Consider the following 14,742-nt stretch of genomic DNA (forward strand, 5'->3'; position numbering starts at 1 on the left):
AAACCAGAGTGTAGGTCTAGATTACCATCATACCTCACTGGACCTTACAGTACCACAAATAATTTCCATTCATTTAGCCATTCAAAAATATTTCCTGAGTGCTTCCTGTCCATGGTCCTGGAGTCACAGCAGTAAATTGAGTAGACAAAGTTCCTGACTTCACTAAGCTGGCATTCTTTTGGGTGAGACTACCAAAAGCAAACCAGTAAATACATATGTCAGGTAAGAAGTGGTAACAAGCACAGTCAACCAGGGTCAGGATTGGGAAGGAGGGTGATGAGGGAAGGCCTTACTGATTAGGCAACATTGGAGTGGAGGCATGAAGGAAATGAGAAATGAGCTGGGCCAGTTTCTGAGGGAAGAGTATCTTACCCGAGCAAAGAGCAAGGGCAAAGGTTTTGAGGCAGAAGTGTACTTGGTATCTCCAAAAAATGAGAAGGAGGCAGGTGAGACCATGAAGAAGCAGATAAGCCAGCAAGATTGGATTGGGCTGGTCATGACTCTGTGGCACTTTGACTTGTACTCTGAGTGAGATGGGAAGGCATTGTAGCATTTGTAGCAAAGGAACGATAGGATCCTTCTGACAGCTGTGTTGAGAATAGATTGTACAAGGGCAAGAATGAAGTCAGCAAACCAGGTAAAATGCTTCTGCAAAAATCCAAAAGAGGGATGATGGTGACTTGGTCAAGGTGGTAACAGTGAAAGAAGAGGTCATATCCAGTAAATATTTTGGTGGTAGGACCAAAAGGACTCGCCAATGGATTAAAAGTACAGTGTGAAAGAAGGAGTCAAGGATGATCGCAAGGTTGTAGCCTAAGCAACTGGAAGGATGGAGTTGCTATAGAACATTATTGAAAAATGCCCTGGTGTCTTCCGAGAGCTCCAGGTGTTGAGGAGAGGGTCAGTCAACCCTAGTGGAATCGCAGCAGGTCTTAGGAGCCAGGAAGTCTAAGAATTCATGTGGTTGAATGGGAAAGGCTTGGGAGAAAGTGGCCTCCCTGGGGGAATGCTCCCCCAGAAAAGTGGAGGAGACCAGCTGGGGCTCTACCCAACCCCACCTCTCCCCACTAAGGGATCTCTGGAGGCTTAGGTGGTCAAAACCCAAAACTCCCTGAACTAGGCTTGGGATGGTTTGGAGCAGAGAACCCTCCTAAATACTCATTCCTTTTGGTCATCCCCTTTTTGCTTTTCCTGTGGTTGTCCTGTCTTGAGCTCTTTCTGCTGAAATAGTTCTCATGAAAATGAAGATATATGTCTGCTTTCTGCAAGAGCAGAAATGTGTGTTAGCCATGTTTGTCTCCCCAACACCTGGAACCTTGCATTTATTTGACCATTCACCCATCTGAAGATTGGGAAAACAAGATAAAAATAGATAAAGATTCAGAAAGTCCCACCTTGATGATTTGGTACCCCAGAATGTCTCTGCACGTGTTTGAGCTGTTCCCCTCCCCGGGGCCAGTTTGCTACATGGAAGATACCAGAAGCAGTCAGCATGCAGTATTAAGTAGGTTGGGAAGGCCTCGTCTCCCATCTTCGTGGTCCATATTCAATTTAAACAAATGCTTCGGATCTTTTAAATTCTCCATTAGTAACCTGCTCCTCTGTTTGAAACACTACCACGTATTTGGGGTTCTCTGTCCCCGTTGTGAAAATGAGCCCGTGGGGCCAGCTTTCAGGCAGATAGAATGGAACTGAGCTCAGGCTCTGAATCTAGTAGAGAAGGGAATGCTAAAGATAAGCGTGTTCTGTCAATTTTGCCTGATTTCTGTTATCTTAACAACAAACAAAATGATGTCTTCGTGTTTCTAGTCGGGTTCTCCCATAGATTCGTTTTACACGTGTGGGGCTGGATGCTCGAAAGGCTTTTGTTGGGTTCACCTCTTCAGTGTGCACCGACGATTGCTCATTGCTTGGCTGAAATAGATTTCATACTCTCTGCATCATTATCCACACTTGCCTCTAAGAGAGAGTAAAATAAAACAAAACAACAACAAAAAAGCTGATGTACTCACCCCTTCCGGACTAGCCATCACGGCGCCCACTGGTCAAGGGGAGGTGGGTGATGGCAAGAGCATTTGGGGAGCGGGGCAAAGTTCTCAGCAATTATGCTTGGAGGGGAAGCAAGGGTGACACTGTTAAGATGAGCCTGAAGGGAAAGGAGCAAACGAAAGTTGCTGACAGGGTTGAGGAAGCCACTAACATAACAAGGAGATGCCTGTGGACACTGGAGAAGGATAGATCTGACAGGGGAGAGGCAAGGAGGTAAAAGAATGGGAACCTGTTGCCTCCTCCTGGAAAAGGAAATGAGCTGAGTGTCAGCAGTTCCAGAGGAAACAAGATTCACAACCTCATGGCCATTTCGTTTAGATTTTGTCTGCTTTTTATGAGAAGTTCAAATCAGGACACTGCTATCGACAAAATTTTATGAGTGATTATTATCGTGTTTATATCTGAAAAGATGCTGTATATATGTGGTCAGAAATGAGAGTCTGGCAGCTCAGAATTGGTTTTAAGTATGTTGGGAAGTGACAGACCTCAGTCCTAAGTCCCAGAAGGAGGTGGAGAAGGTGGAGACATATGAGCGGGGACTCAGGAAATCAGTAGCAAAGTGAGAAGTGGAAAGTGACAGGTGCTTTCAAGAGAACTCAAGCCGTGCCTCTAAACTGCCACCTCTTTCAAGGACAGTCAGGGAAAATCTGCTTGGCTACTGTGTGCTCAGTAATGTCTAGATTCAGAAGATATCCACATGTATGAATTTTCATAATATCTGGCACTTTCTTCTTTGATTGCCAGTCCTTGTATATTGAGCCATTTTGAACAGATATCTTTGTAATGCGTAGGGTATACATTTCTTGCCAGGGCGTTGGAGCACAGACGCAGAGCATGGGCCTGGGACAAGCTTCTTTGCAGCAAGACTTAGAGAATAGAATGGGAGCACTGGTAAGCCAGGGCTCAGCCCAAAGCAGGGATACTGACTGGTGCAAGTGAAAGATGATCCCTCTAGGGTGTCAAGTAATGTCTGCAGATTGGAAGGGTTCAAGAGACTATGCTAGTCATGAGAGAATCCTCTACTTCTGTCTATGCTGAGGATTCTGAGGGAGCTCTGCGGGGAAGATTCTGTTCTAGGCATTGGCCCCAGATGACCATCTGGAGCCTTTGGCCCCCGACGAATGAGGAGGGACCTCATAGATCAGGGAGGAGGACTCTTTTGGCCTCAGTTAAAACCCGGCTCGTCGCCTTCATGGCTCTCCGGATCTTATCACTCTTATGGTGGAAAGGGTCAGGGACAATTAATCCAAAGGAGAAGTGCTTCTCCTGAAGGCTCAGAGCAGACCTGGCACCTGCCAGTGTGCAATATGCCACCATCTTGGAGCCTGAGGGCAATGGCAGCCCCAGACTCACCTACTCTGCCAGCCTCATGGGAACTTCAAGGATGAGAAAGAATGCAGAGAGAAGATGACAGAGTCAAGCCGAGACCACAAAGATGCCAGAGCTTCTCACCTCTTTGCTCTTCAGCCCATAAGCTTCACCCTGATCACTGGGACTTGACAACATTGTTGGCCTGACCCATATCAGTCCCTCCTGTGCCCAGGGATCATATGGGAAGGGGGCTCCAAAGTCCCACAGCTGGAGAGGTGATCTGAGCATCAACCCCAAATCTCAAGACAGTCAGGTGTGCGCATAAATATTCATCACCTCCCTGAACCCTTCATGCCCTCTGAGTGCCAGGCATTTGCTATCTGTTTTATGAAGATTCTAATACCGATCTAATATCGATCATTACTCTCATTTTATAGATGGAGAAACTAAGACTCAAAAAGACGAAAGAATTTGCCCAGGGTCAGACGGTGTGGGATGGTAGCTCCACAGCCCATGCTCTTCCTTCTCCACCACACTTCTCCTGGGTGGAGGGTGTGTGAGCAGAGTTGAGCAGGACCTTCTAAGAAGCATTTTCTGTCTAAGCCAAAAATAACTTCAACCTTTCTTCGTCATCCAAGAGCATCATTATGAATGTCCTCCGTTGAAACACATTATAATTCAGTCAACTCCATGAAGCATGTGGTTCCGCGTGCTGTGCACCAGATGTCCCCAACCAGCTGTGCATTTGTTGGTAGTTTTCCTTCTAGCACTTCTTGCTGCAGTCTGTGTTTCTCAGCAGCTTCCAGTCTTTCCACTGTCTTTGTGCACAGCTGCTGTGCGCGGGCCTGGGATGACGCCGCCTGTCCTGTTGAGTTTTTGAGAGCATTTAGCTGCCTAAAGACCTTTTTTTTCTGATTTCGGTATGCATGGCAATTCTCTGAAGGGTTGGGTCACCAAATACTCCATTTCAGCATCACAGAGGTACTAATCAAATTGGACTTACAAATTAAACTGGGTAGTATTGAGACGTTCCCTTTTAGATTTGCTGAAAAGTTGCAAAGCTAATGCAAAGGATTCCCAATACTCTTTACTTAGCTTCCTCTAACATCTTACATAACCATGTGTGTTTGTCAGAACAAAGAGATCAGCATCATTTGTATGTTTTAATATGCTTCAGGACGTGCGCACTACATTGTGTAACAGGTATTTCCTAATTATCTAGGCGATCTCATTTGTACATAATAGTCTAGGAAGCCGATTTCTTCTTGACGCCTCAGCTTGTGAAGTTCTTTGTGACAAAGTGTTCCCTTGCCCTGCTGGAAAGTTTATAGCTGCTGCAAATTCAAACTTTTGGTCCCCCTTTTTTTTTTATTGTTATTATTATAGAAATGGATTAAGAGAAAGAATGAGATGTACTTACAGGAGAATTAGAGCTAAGTACATGGTTTCACCATCACTGGTTTGATTTTGTATAACAGGTCCTCAGGTTTGTGCCGTGGGTAAATACTATTTACTTAACCAATTATGGAAGAATAAACATCGCTGCACACACTTCACTTGACCCAGCAGATAAAATCCATCTTGCCATTTCTCTGTCCCTTGGGTGTCAGACAACTTGAGTATAGCTGTTGGGTAATATGGTTGTTTCTAAGGAAAACCGAGAGGCTGGGACCCCTATCTTATAGGTTCTCTGTTTAGCGCCTGTGTAGCAACCTGATCATACAAACAAAGAAAAGAAGAAAGCTAAAGAGAGATCAGAAGTAGTGAGGGGAAGAGAGGAAAAACGAGGCATTTTAAAGTGGTTGAGGCAGAAAAGAAACCAGGAATGAAGATATACAAGAATGAACTTGTAAGAATTCCAGGTGGCAGAAAACAAGGTAAGAAGAAAACCAGGAGACTTTGTTATCCTAGGTCAGGTCCCCTGGAAATGAATTCTGGGCTGGAGATTCAGGAGTTCTCAGGAACAACATCTTTAGGGAAGTGAGGGAAGCAGGACTGGGCAGAGGGAGAAATTCAGATGTGATGCCATGGTTTTTTTAGTCAGTCCAGCCCAGCTCTGGAGCTGGATGGACTTTTAGAGTTGTTCCAAATTGAGGCAAGGGAGCTGGACTTTGCACCTTCACATCAACTCACATCAACCAGTCCTTGGGTATGGACTACCCCTGAGAAGGGGCTTAGGTTTGGGCAAGGCAGTTTGTTTATCTGAGAGCAGTTCCCAGAGATGGAGTGAGCCCCAAGCTGATTGACCACCAACATGCCTGACAACTGGAGGAAGAGCTCCTTGGCCTTATTGGGGGAATCTGACTGGCACAGCAAAGCATCTATTATATATGGTATCCTCATCCAAGAAAAGAGAATATTTCAAGAAAGGAGTGGTTGACTGTATGGAATATTTCTGAAAGCTTGACTTAGAGGAAGATAGACATATGCCAAGTTGAAGGTCTTGGTCACCTTAACCAGCATAATTTTAATGGAAGTGGAAGGATGAAATCCAGTTGAAGACACTGAGAAGAAAATAGAAGATGAGGAAATAGAGACAGCAGGACAGAGAATTCCTCTGAGAATCTTACCAGTCAATAAGGGCAGAGAGACTGGGTGGTAAATAGAGAAAGACGTGGAGTCAAGGGAGGTTTGTTGTTTAAGTTGAAAGACACTAGAATACGTTTGCTGACCCCAAAAATGACATGAATGATGGGAGAAATTGAGACCCAAGGGAGGGCTGGGATGGTTGCAGGAGTCACAACTTTGAGAAGGAGAGAAGTAGGAGATAGGTCACAAATGAAGGGCTGGCCTGGGATAAGGGACAGGATATATCACCCATTATAGAAGCAGCTTAGGCCTCTAGTGGGAACCGAATGACTTTAACTCCTTGCCTGTATTTGACAGAAGAGAGGCCTAAATGGGGCTATTAGATTTCCTCTCTCCGGAATTTGGAGCAAGGCTTAAGGGACAGAAGCCAGTCTGGGAATGTCTCTTGAATGGTGATTTGAAACCAGGAACCAAGGGGTGGCCACTTTCCATCCACCATGTGCTCAAAGAAGTGGAAAGAGCTTGAAGAAAGTGCCTGCAGAGATGAGAAATGAGAAAGGTTCCTGTTGACTTTTCACAATCCAGGGTCCAGGATAGTCTTATTATCTACAGTATGGGGCACTGCCTGGCTGATATGCAATTAACCTCACTCCAGATACCTATGAAGGCATCCTTGACTTGAGCCAGCCTTCAGCACAGAGAACTGCTCTGCCACATGGCTCAGGCCCTTTCTTGGACCTATACCGTGGATCATGTGTAAAAACATTTCTTCTAGGGTCATACACTGTGGAAAAACTGGATGCAAGAAAATGTAAAGTCATAAGGAACAATTAAGATAAATATGATCTATGTTTTCAATGAGCAGTATCTAGCCATTCAGAGTGATTATTATGAAGACATGGAAACATAAGGCAAAATACGACACTGGTTTTAATGGACCATTATCACAGCAATGTAAATAAATGCATTTGGGAAAAGATGGGGGAAATACATCAAAATGGGAGTCGTAGTAATGTCTTAAGTTAATGGTATCATGTGTGTTTCCCCCTAATTTTCCTAGTTTATTTCTAAAACATGGCTATCGTATGCAGATAATTTAAAACAATTCTTCTTCCTGAATCCCACATCTGAGCAATTTGGGTAATTTCTGTGAGGCCCTCAAATCATCACAGGTCATATGTCTAAAAGGAACTGGAATCAGAAAAAACCACCAGAGGAAGAGGTTGTGTGCATCAAAGGGGACGCCCACCTGCCAGCTGGGACATGAACAACAGTCCCTCAATAAAGCCCAGGAGGAGAACGAGGTGACCGCTTGAGCATGATCAGATCTTGCAACCTGTTCCCATTGCAGAAATATTGCCACAAAATAGCTGTGAAATGGGAGAAGAGGTCAGACCATGTCCTCCCAGAGAGCACAGGAGTCAGGATCCTGACCAGGCACTGCCCCCCCCCCCCCCCCCCCCCCGATCACCGCCTCCATTCCTCAACAGCTCTCCTCCCAGAAGCTCCAAGGGTTTTATTAAGAACCATACTCAGTACTGAACCTAAACTTCATCTTTACTAAGTGCCTCCAAATGATCTTAATGAGGATTCCCTCCACCCCCTGGGAAGTCAGCTCAGGGCTGTCCTATGACTCTTCTTTCCAGGCAAGTACAATAGGTCACTAAGGGGCTTCTTCCCCAGGAGAAGACCTAAAACGAGAACTTTGTGTTCCTGGGCTTGGGACTGTTTCTAAGCTCTCTGAGCCTGGCCAGTGCTTCAGGACAACAAGCACTGAAAAGAATAAGCAGTGGAGGGAACTGAGGGCTTGCGGCCCAAGCTCTGCCCCGAGTGCATGGCCACACTTCTGTGCACCTGCTGGCTCCCTGAGCTTCTGTTGTTACAAATCCATCACCCCATACCTACTCCTCCTGCTTAATCTTCCAGCTTGTACAAACAGAGGCCAAGGAAGGATGGACTGCCATGGGTTTAAGTTAATCAGAGTAGTGAGACATCCACCCCAGAAGCCAAAATATAAATTAGCTATTGGTTTTATATTTGTGGGTAGTAATAAGCTCAGGTAGGTAGATAGAAGTCTGTTAGCAATAAGTTCTTCCCAGAGAGCAAATGGATGTGAGAATAAGGTGAGTGGAGACCCCTACCCAGAGGACCAGAGTGTTATCAAAGAAATGCAAATTACTTACTTTATATTAAATATTACTATTTAGTGAATGGCTGCTAATTAGTGCAGACCGTGTGCTAGGTGGGCCTCGTTGTGTCCTACCCCCTTCAGGTCTCTGCTTCAATAACATTTCCTCCCAGAAGTTACTTCTGACCCCCAGGACCCTACGTTCCCCTGTTAGATACTCAGATTATAATTGTGACATTCACGAGTGTGACTTTCTTTTAAAATTTTTTAACATTTATTTATTTTTGAGAGACAGAGAGAGACAGAGTGTGAGTGGGGGAGGGGCAGAGAGAGAGGGAGATACAGAATCCGAAGCAGGCTCCAGGCTCTGAGCTGTCAGCACAGAGCCTGACATGGGGCTCGAATCCATGCACCATGAGGTCATGACCTGATCTGAAGTCGGACACTTAACTGACTGAGCCACAGAGGCGCTCCAGGCGTGAGTTTTTTATTAATGGTCTGTTTTCATGAAAATAGGGACGAGAGGGTGTCTTTATGATCACAGTTGGGCACTCATCCTGGCTCCAGTAGGTTCTCTATAAATATTTAGTGAGCTGATATCCTTCATAGCACTCGCCACATGGAAAAGATGTAAACCCTTAAGTCATTCCTTCTCAGCTGTCTTGTTCATTGCTAAGCTTCAAGTCCCAAGCACACGGGGACCTCCTTTATCTTGTTCTCCACCAGCATGGGCATGGTGCCTGCATATGGTGGCATCCAACGCTGGTGGCAGGAATAAATAAAAGAATAAACAAACATGAATAAAAGCCCACAGCTCTAGAAATGGGTAGGAAAAGAAAGACAGCACTGACAGGTTAGGAATCAAATATGTCCAAGAATGGAGCTAGGTGAACAGAAAGAAGCAAAAGTCTAGGACTTCTGACTGAGTGGACGTGGGATGCCCAGATTCTCCTTTCCAGGTGTTGACGGGGTGGTGTGTGTAGCTAAGGGAACAGAGAAGGCAGGCCACCACATTCGAGATGGTAAACAGAGGCCAAGGGCCTCTCGAGCCTAGAGAAAAAGCTAAGCCAATCATTTCCTACACTGCAAAGTAAGCCGGGATCCTTTTCTTTTGTGAGATGAAGGCCTTGAGGTCCCAAAAGGTCTGGGGAGCAGAGGGGCAATGGTTTAGCACCTGCAAAGTAAGGTTCCACACATAAGGATGTAGCCCAGCCTCTTGGCTGGGAGCTTCAGTGCATCTTGCTGAATCCTTGAATCACCGAGGCCTGACTCCTTAGGAGATTGGCTCCAGGTCTGGTACCTGGAGACCTGAACTTACATCACTTGGGGCTGCTGCTGCTCCAAACTCTGATCCCTCTTCCCAGGTGTGCACAGACAGCCTCAGTCAGGAAAGGGTTCAGAAAGGTGAGTGAGCCTGCAATCCACAACAGGATGACTATGGAAGATGGGGGCCATCAGCAAAGCTTCTGGAGGTCTCTCTCATCTCTCTCTTTGCAATACTGTCTCCCCAGATCACTTGCCAGAGCTCGCTGCTAAGGCAGGGACCCTCTGGAAGTCAAGAAACTGTAGGCTTTGTGTGAAGAATCAGGAAGTGTAAACCAAGTTCCAGATGGGAATTGCTGGAACAGTCCTCTCTTTCTGGTCCACCTCCTCCTTCCTCCACTACCATTCTAAAACTTGTTTTAATAGGCTGTTTTTTATGAAATTCCCTCTTATTCCTACATCAGCTTCCTATTTTTCTGGTCACCAAAAAGGGAAGCGAAAGCATTCAATGTTTTTTGATGTTTGTTTATTTTTGAGAGAGAGAGACAGAGCATGAGTAGAGAAGGGGCAGAAAGAGAGGGAGACACAGAATCCAAAGCAGGCTCCAAGCTCTGAGCTGTCAGCACAGAGCCCTATGCAGGGCTCGAACCCATGAACCGTGAGATCGTGACCTGAGCTGAAGTCAGATGCTTAACCAACTGAGCCACCCAGGCACCCCAAAAGCATTGATTTTTAAAGCAGCTGCCCTGTACCCCCTCCAACACACACACACACACACGCACGCATGCACTCATGCACGCACCCCACCCCCCTATACATATACACCACATCCCTCCCAAATACTTTATCCATTTTTAACAGATGAAAAGGGAAAGGAAAGTGTGGTATTTTTGATGGTCTTGTTACTTGGTTAAATCGTTTGGATGGGGAATGATAGACTTTACAAAGATGCCTCATATTTTAGTGTGGTTGCCCTGTGATGGACTCAATCTTGCTACAACAATAAGGCTTTTGTCACTAATACTTTGGAGGGCCTCTTAGAGGGTAGAGGTGGTATGCCCCATATACAGCTTGTCTAGAAGTTTTTAATTTATTTGTGCTAATTTTACCAGTCTTTGGGGGACAAGTCAAAAATGTGTGCGTATATGTGTGATTATTCTTGTATTCAGCACTTCAGTCCAAATCACCCAAGAAGATTTTCTAGATACATTTACTTTATTTATTTTTTTAATCAAAGTGTCACAAATGGCGGACATTTGTAAATTGCTCTGAATTCATTGAAACCATTGTCTAATTTGACCTTCACTATAACAGCAATAATAAAAAGTGTATTTGTATACTACACAAATTCTCTAGTGTTTTACATTAGAAGCAAGTACTTTATACATGTATTCAAATTAAGTGCTCAAAGTCACATTTTTACTTAAACACCAGGATATAAAATTTCCAGGAAAGAGTAAAGGGTGGTAACCCTAACTTGCAACTTTTTGAAGAGATCTCCTCTGCTTCTACATGGAACCCAGCCTCAGTGTCTCCATACTGTAGTCAGGGCAGGGACTCCTGCTATGGTCCTGAACTGTCACTCACCTGCTGGCTGTGTAAGTGTGGGTCAGTCCCTTTCCCTTTGGGGGTTCCTCTTTCCTTCTGTGGCGCACAGGGTGACTGGATTTGATGGCTTCTAAGGCTCCCTCTAGTTCTGAAATGTCATGATACTTCGAATAAAGAGGAAATTTAGAATCATCTAGTTTAGGGGCCAAGTCTGGCCCACTGCCTGATTTTGTGCATGGCAAGCTAGGAATGGCTTTTATATTTTTACGTGGTTGGTAAAATAGTATTTCATGAAAGGTGAAAACTTATGTGAAACTTACATTTCAGTGACCATAAATTAAGTTTTATTGGAGCCGTTCTTGCTTATTTGTGTATTGTCTCTGGCTACTTTTGCACTACAATGGCAGAGTTGAGCAGTTGCCATGGAGATCACATAGCCCACAAGCCTAAAATACTATCGGGTCTTTTACATCAAAAAGGTTGCTGGCCCTAATCTAGTCCAACTGCTTGAGAAAATTAAAGGTTGGGCAAATTCTAGTTCAAAAAGACAAAAATCACAGTTATAGAAAGATGCAAATGGCCATTTTGAAGCGTTCAAAGGGAGAAAAACAATTAACAATAAACAAAAGATTAAGGATGCAAAAGAAACTTTTTCCTCAAATGGCAATAGTGTGTTTGTTAGTGAAGAGATAAGGACAAAGAAATTGTGAAGCCCTTGGAGCACCCTGCATTTATTCATATGAAAGAACCGATGTTTTTTTTTTTTTTTCCCCCAAGTTTATTTATTTATTTCCAAAGAGAGAGAATATGAACAGTGGTGGGGCAGAGAGAGGGAGAGAGAACGAATCCCAAGCAGGGTCCACACTGTCAGCGTAGAGCACGACTCAGGGCTCAAACTCACGAACCATGTGATCATAACGAGAGCCAAAGTCAAGAGTTGGGCACTCAACCATGTGAGCCACCCAGGCACCCCAGAACTGACGATTTTGTTTGTTTGTTTTTTAGTCTGGAATCAAATCACGATGGATTGATGTGGAAGATTTGGGAATTGGGCAGATTGCATCAGAAAAACCTCAAGATTCTTCATGCTGGTAAGACTCTTGAAAACTTATATCGAAACTGAAGGAAATGGAGGTGAACATTAGAAACGCTTTAGTGGGCCTTTTCAAATGTGTTGGATGTCTGGAGGTGGTGACAGGGGAAAGGAAGCCTGGAACAGATTAGAACTTTTGGTCAAATAGAAGTCTAGTGCTGGGAAATCCCAAAGCTCTTGATGACACAGAGGCTCTGCTTAGAATAGCCAGCATAGTTCTAAGAACCTGGCCCTTACTAGTGACAGGGCTTGAGCCCTGGCAGGATGGTGAATGGGAGCAAAGTAAGTGTGGAGTTGGCCACGTATTGATTTTGGGAAGGTTTATACAAACTTTCATGGGGAGGTAAAGCCCATCATCCTTCAATTCACATAGGAGTATTTCCTTTTCCTGGGAAGTTACTAATGGTGTGCAATAAATATTTCAAGCCCAAGCATGAATCGGGGAGCAATGAAACTGACCCAAGATCCATACTGTTGGTGACCAACCATGCATCAAACATTGCTCCTGTGAGAAGAGTCCTAGGTAGTTAAAATATGAACTTGAACTTGCTGAACAGATAGGATTTACCCTGGAAATTCAGATTGTTGTCAACACGCAGCATGTGTACCTCTGGGTCAGTGAGTCAGAAGGGTTCTCTCTAAAGTTAAGTCAGTGGCTAACGGCACGAGTTTACGGGTCAGACTTCCCAGGGTTGCATCCAAAATTGACTGCTTGGATTCCCATCCCAGGTAATCCCAGGCAAATTACTCAACCTCTCAAGCCTCATCATCTTCTCCTGTAACAATATAATAATAGAAAAAGAGTGGTGATAATAGCACTTACACTATGGGCTGCCGTGAATATTTAAAGGGAATTATCAGTAGAAGGTGCATGGGCAGATCTGAGAATTAGAGAGTGCTCACTAAATGCCCCCTGATTACTGTTGGCTGCATTGTCCAGCCTGGTTGAGAATATGGATTTACTAAAAATATAGAGTTGGGTGTGACTAGTTTTCGATGGAGTTTCAGCTTCACCACTGAGCAGCTTTGTAACCAGGAGCAAATGACTTCAACTCTTAGAGCTTCAGCCTTCTTATCTGTAAAATAGTGATAATAATAGTACTTACGTTAGTGAGAAAATATGCTCCTAGTGCTTGGGAGAGTTTGTAGCAGTTAGCTATTCTAATGATGGTCATGATCTGGGTCACTATTAATATTCATTGGTTCCCTAATATCCAAACATATCCCGAAGACAGGCTGAAACACGGTAAGCCTGGTATACGAGGCATGCGTGGCATACGCAGTATAAAGAATTTTCACATAAATGATTTGATCAAACGGCCGTAAATTGGGTTTGGGTTGTCATGAAAGTCCTCTGATGGTCTAGGGACAAGGTGCAGGCTCAAGGAAGATTGTGGGGGAGGACCCATTGGCCTTTCCCCGCTGGCCTGGGACCTCCTCCAGCCCCACAGCCCTCCGTGCTGAACCCAGAGGTGACATGTGTTCTGGCTCCTTTGATTGTCTCCTTCAGAATCATGGGGATCCTGGAGTCTTGCTTTCCCATCTTCCTTCTGCCAACTTCTGTTATTCTTGTTTCCTGTCGAGCTGCTCGACATTTGGAACATGTGATTACCGTACCACCTCGTGTTCTGGGTACAATGTAAGCCCCTGTCTCATTCTCTTTATCAGCAAGAAGACAGAAACGATGTCTTCTGGAAGGGAAAGGGGCCTTTAGTATCTGGCCCGGTCTCTCTTCTTAGTTTGTGGAGCTGCACTCCATTTCCTACCATTAACAGATTTGTTTACCTATCTGATATTCCCCAGATTGAGTTGCCAGGCATCCAGGGTGATGGGGCTTGACAAAGCTCTTTCCCTAGTACTTGCTACCCACATCCTTTCACTTCTGCTAACTCCCTCACAATGAACAGAAGGGAGCTTCTCTCCTGAGATCAGGAATTACAAGAACATGTGTTATAGATATCAGTGGTGCATCATTTAGCATAAATTGTGATAAGGCCGAGGTGTTTCTTCCACTCAATTTCTTCAGAACTGAAGGCCTCTTCTCCCAAAGAAGCCAGATTGGAAGGTTTGGCTTTCCTTCCACTTTCCCATGTGCCCAGATTGGGGGGGGGGTGGTGCGGGGGCAGGGGCACGCGGGGAGGGTGGCACTGGAGAATAAATAACACGTGTAACTCAAGCCCTGTATTCATAGGATCTTTCTTATGAAAGGCTATGGGATCCCTTCATCCAACCTTTTCATTTTACTGATGAGGAAGGCGAGAAGGATGGTGACAGCTGGATTCTGGCCGAGTCAAGACAGGGGCCCAGTCCTCCCAACTCTCAGGCCACCACTCTTTCCTCTTTATTATTATTAATACTTTCAAAGTAGGCTCTACTCCCAATGTGGGGCTTGAACTCACAACCCTGAGATGAGGACTGTACTGACCGAGTCACCCTGGCACCCTACCACTCTTGCCTCTTTAGAGCCCTTATTGCCTTCCATGCTCATGGCTGGAGTGGATTCTCCTTGGTGACTTTTTTGACTGTTCTAGGCAGCGAGCACTCATTTGGGGTGAGCCCAACTTGTTCTCTTACTCTTCAGCTTTGGCTATTGTTTGGTCTTTCCAGTGTATGCCACCCACTACAGACTTAAAGATTTCCCCCAGTGGCTTATAGTCAGGACAGATGCTTATTTGGGGTGAAGGATCGAGATGCCTAAATTCAGCTGGCAGAAGGTGAAGTCACTGCATGTTCTCTCAGTGGATAGGGCCCAGAACCCAAGTCCCAGTAGGAAGGCTGCCTCTGAGCTAGATCAGAAACCAAGCAGGCCTTAGAGTCTGAG

General features: G+C 45.0%; 1 long non-coding RNA gene across 1 annotated transcript in view; it reads left to right on the forward strand.

The window, feature by feature from the left end:
* LOC116737877 overlaps window positions 1-14,742 on the forward strand; it is a 220,883-nt gene that overhangs the window by 75,501 nt on the left and 130,640 nt on the right. Inside the window, exon 3 of the long non-coding RNA XR_004343172.1 lies at window positions 11,834-11,919. This is a non-coding gene — a long non-coding RNA (uncharacterized LOC116737877). The remainder of the gene's footprint in view (window positions 1-11,833; window positions 11,920-14,742) is intronic.

The sequence above is a fragment of the Lynx canadensis genome, chromosome F2 (genome assembly GCF_007474595.2).
Source record: "Lynx canadensis isolate LIC74 chromosome F2, mLynCan4.pri.v2, whole genome shotgun sequence".
Classification (NCBI taxonomy): Eukaryota; Metazoa; Chordata; class Mammalia; order Carnivora; family Felidae; genus Lynx; species Lynx canadensis.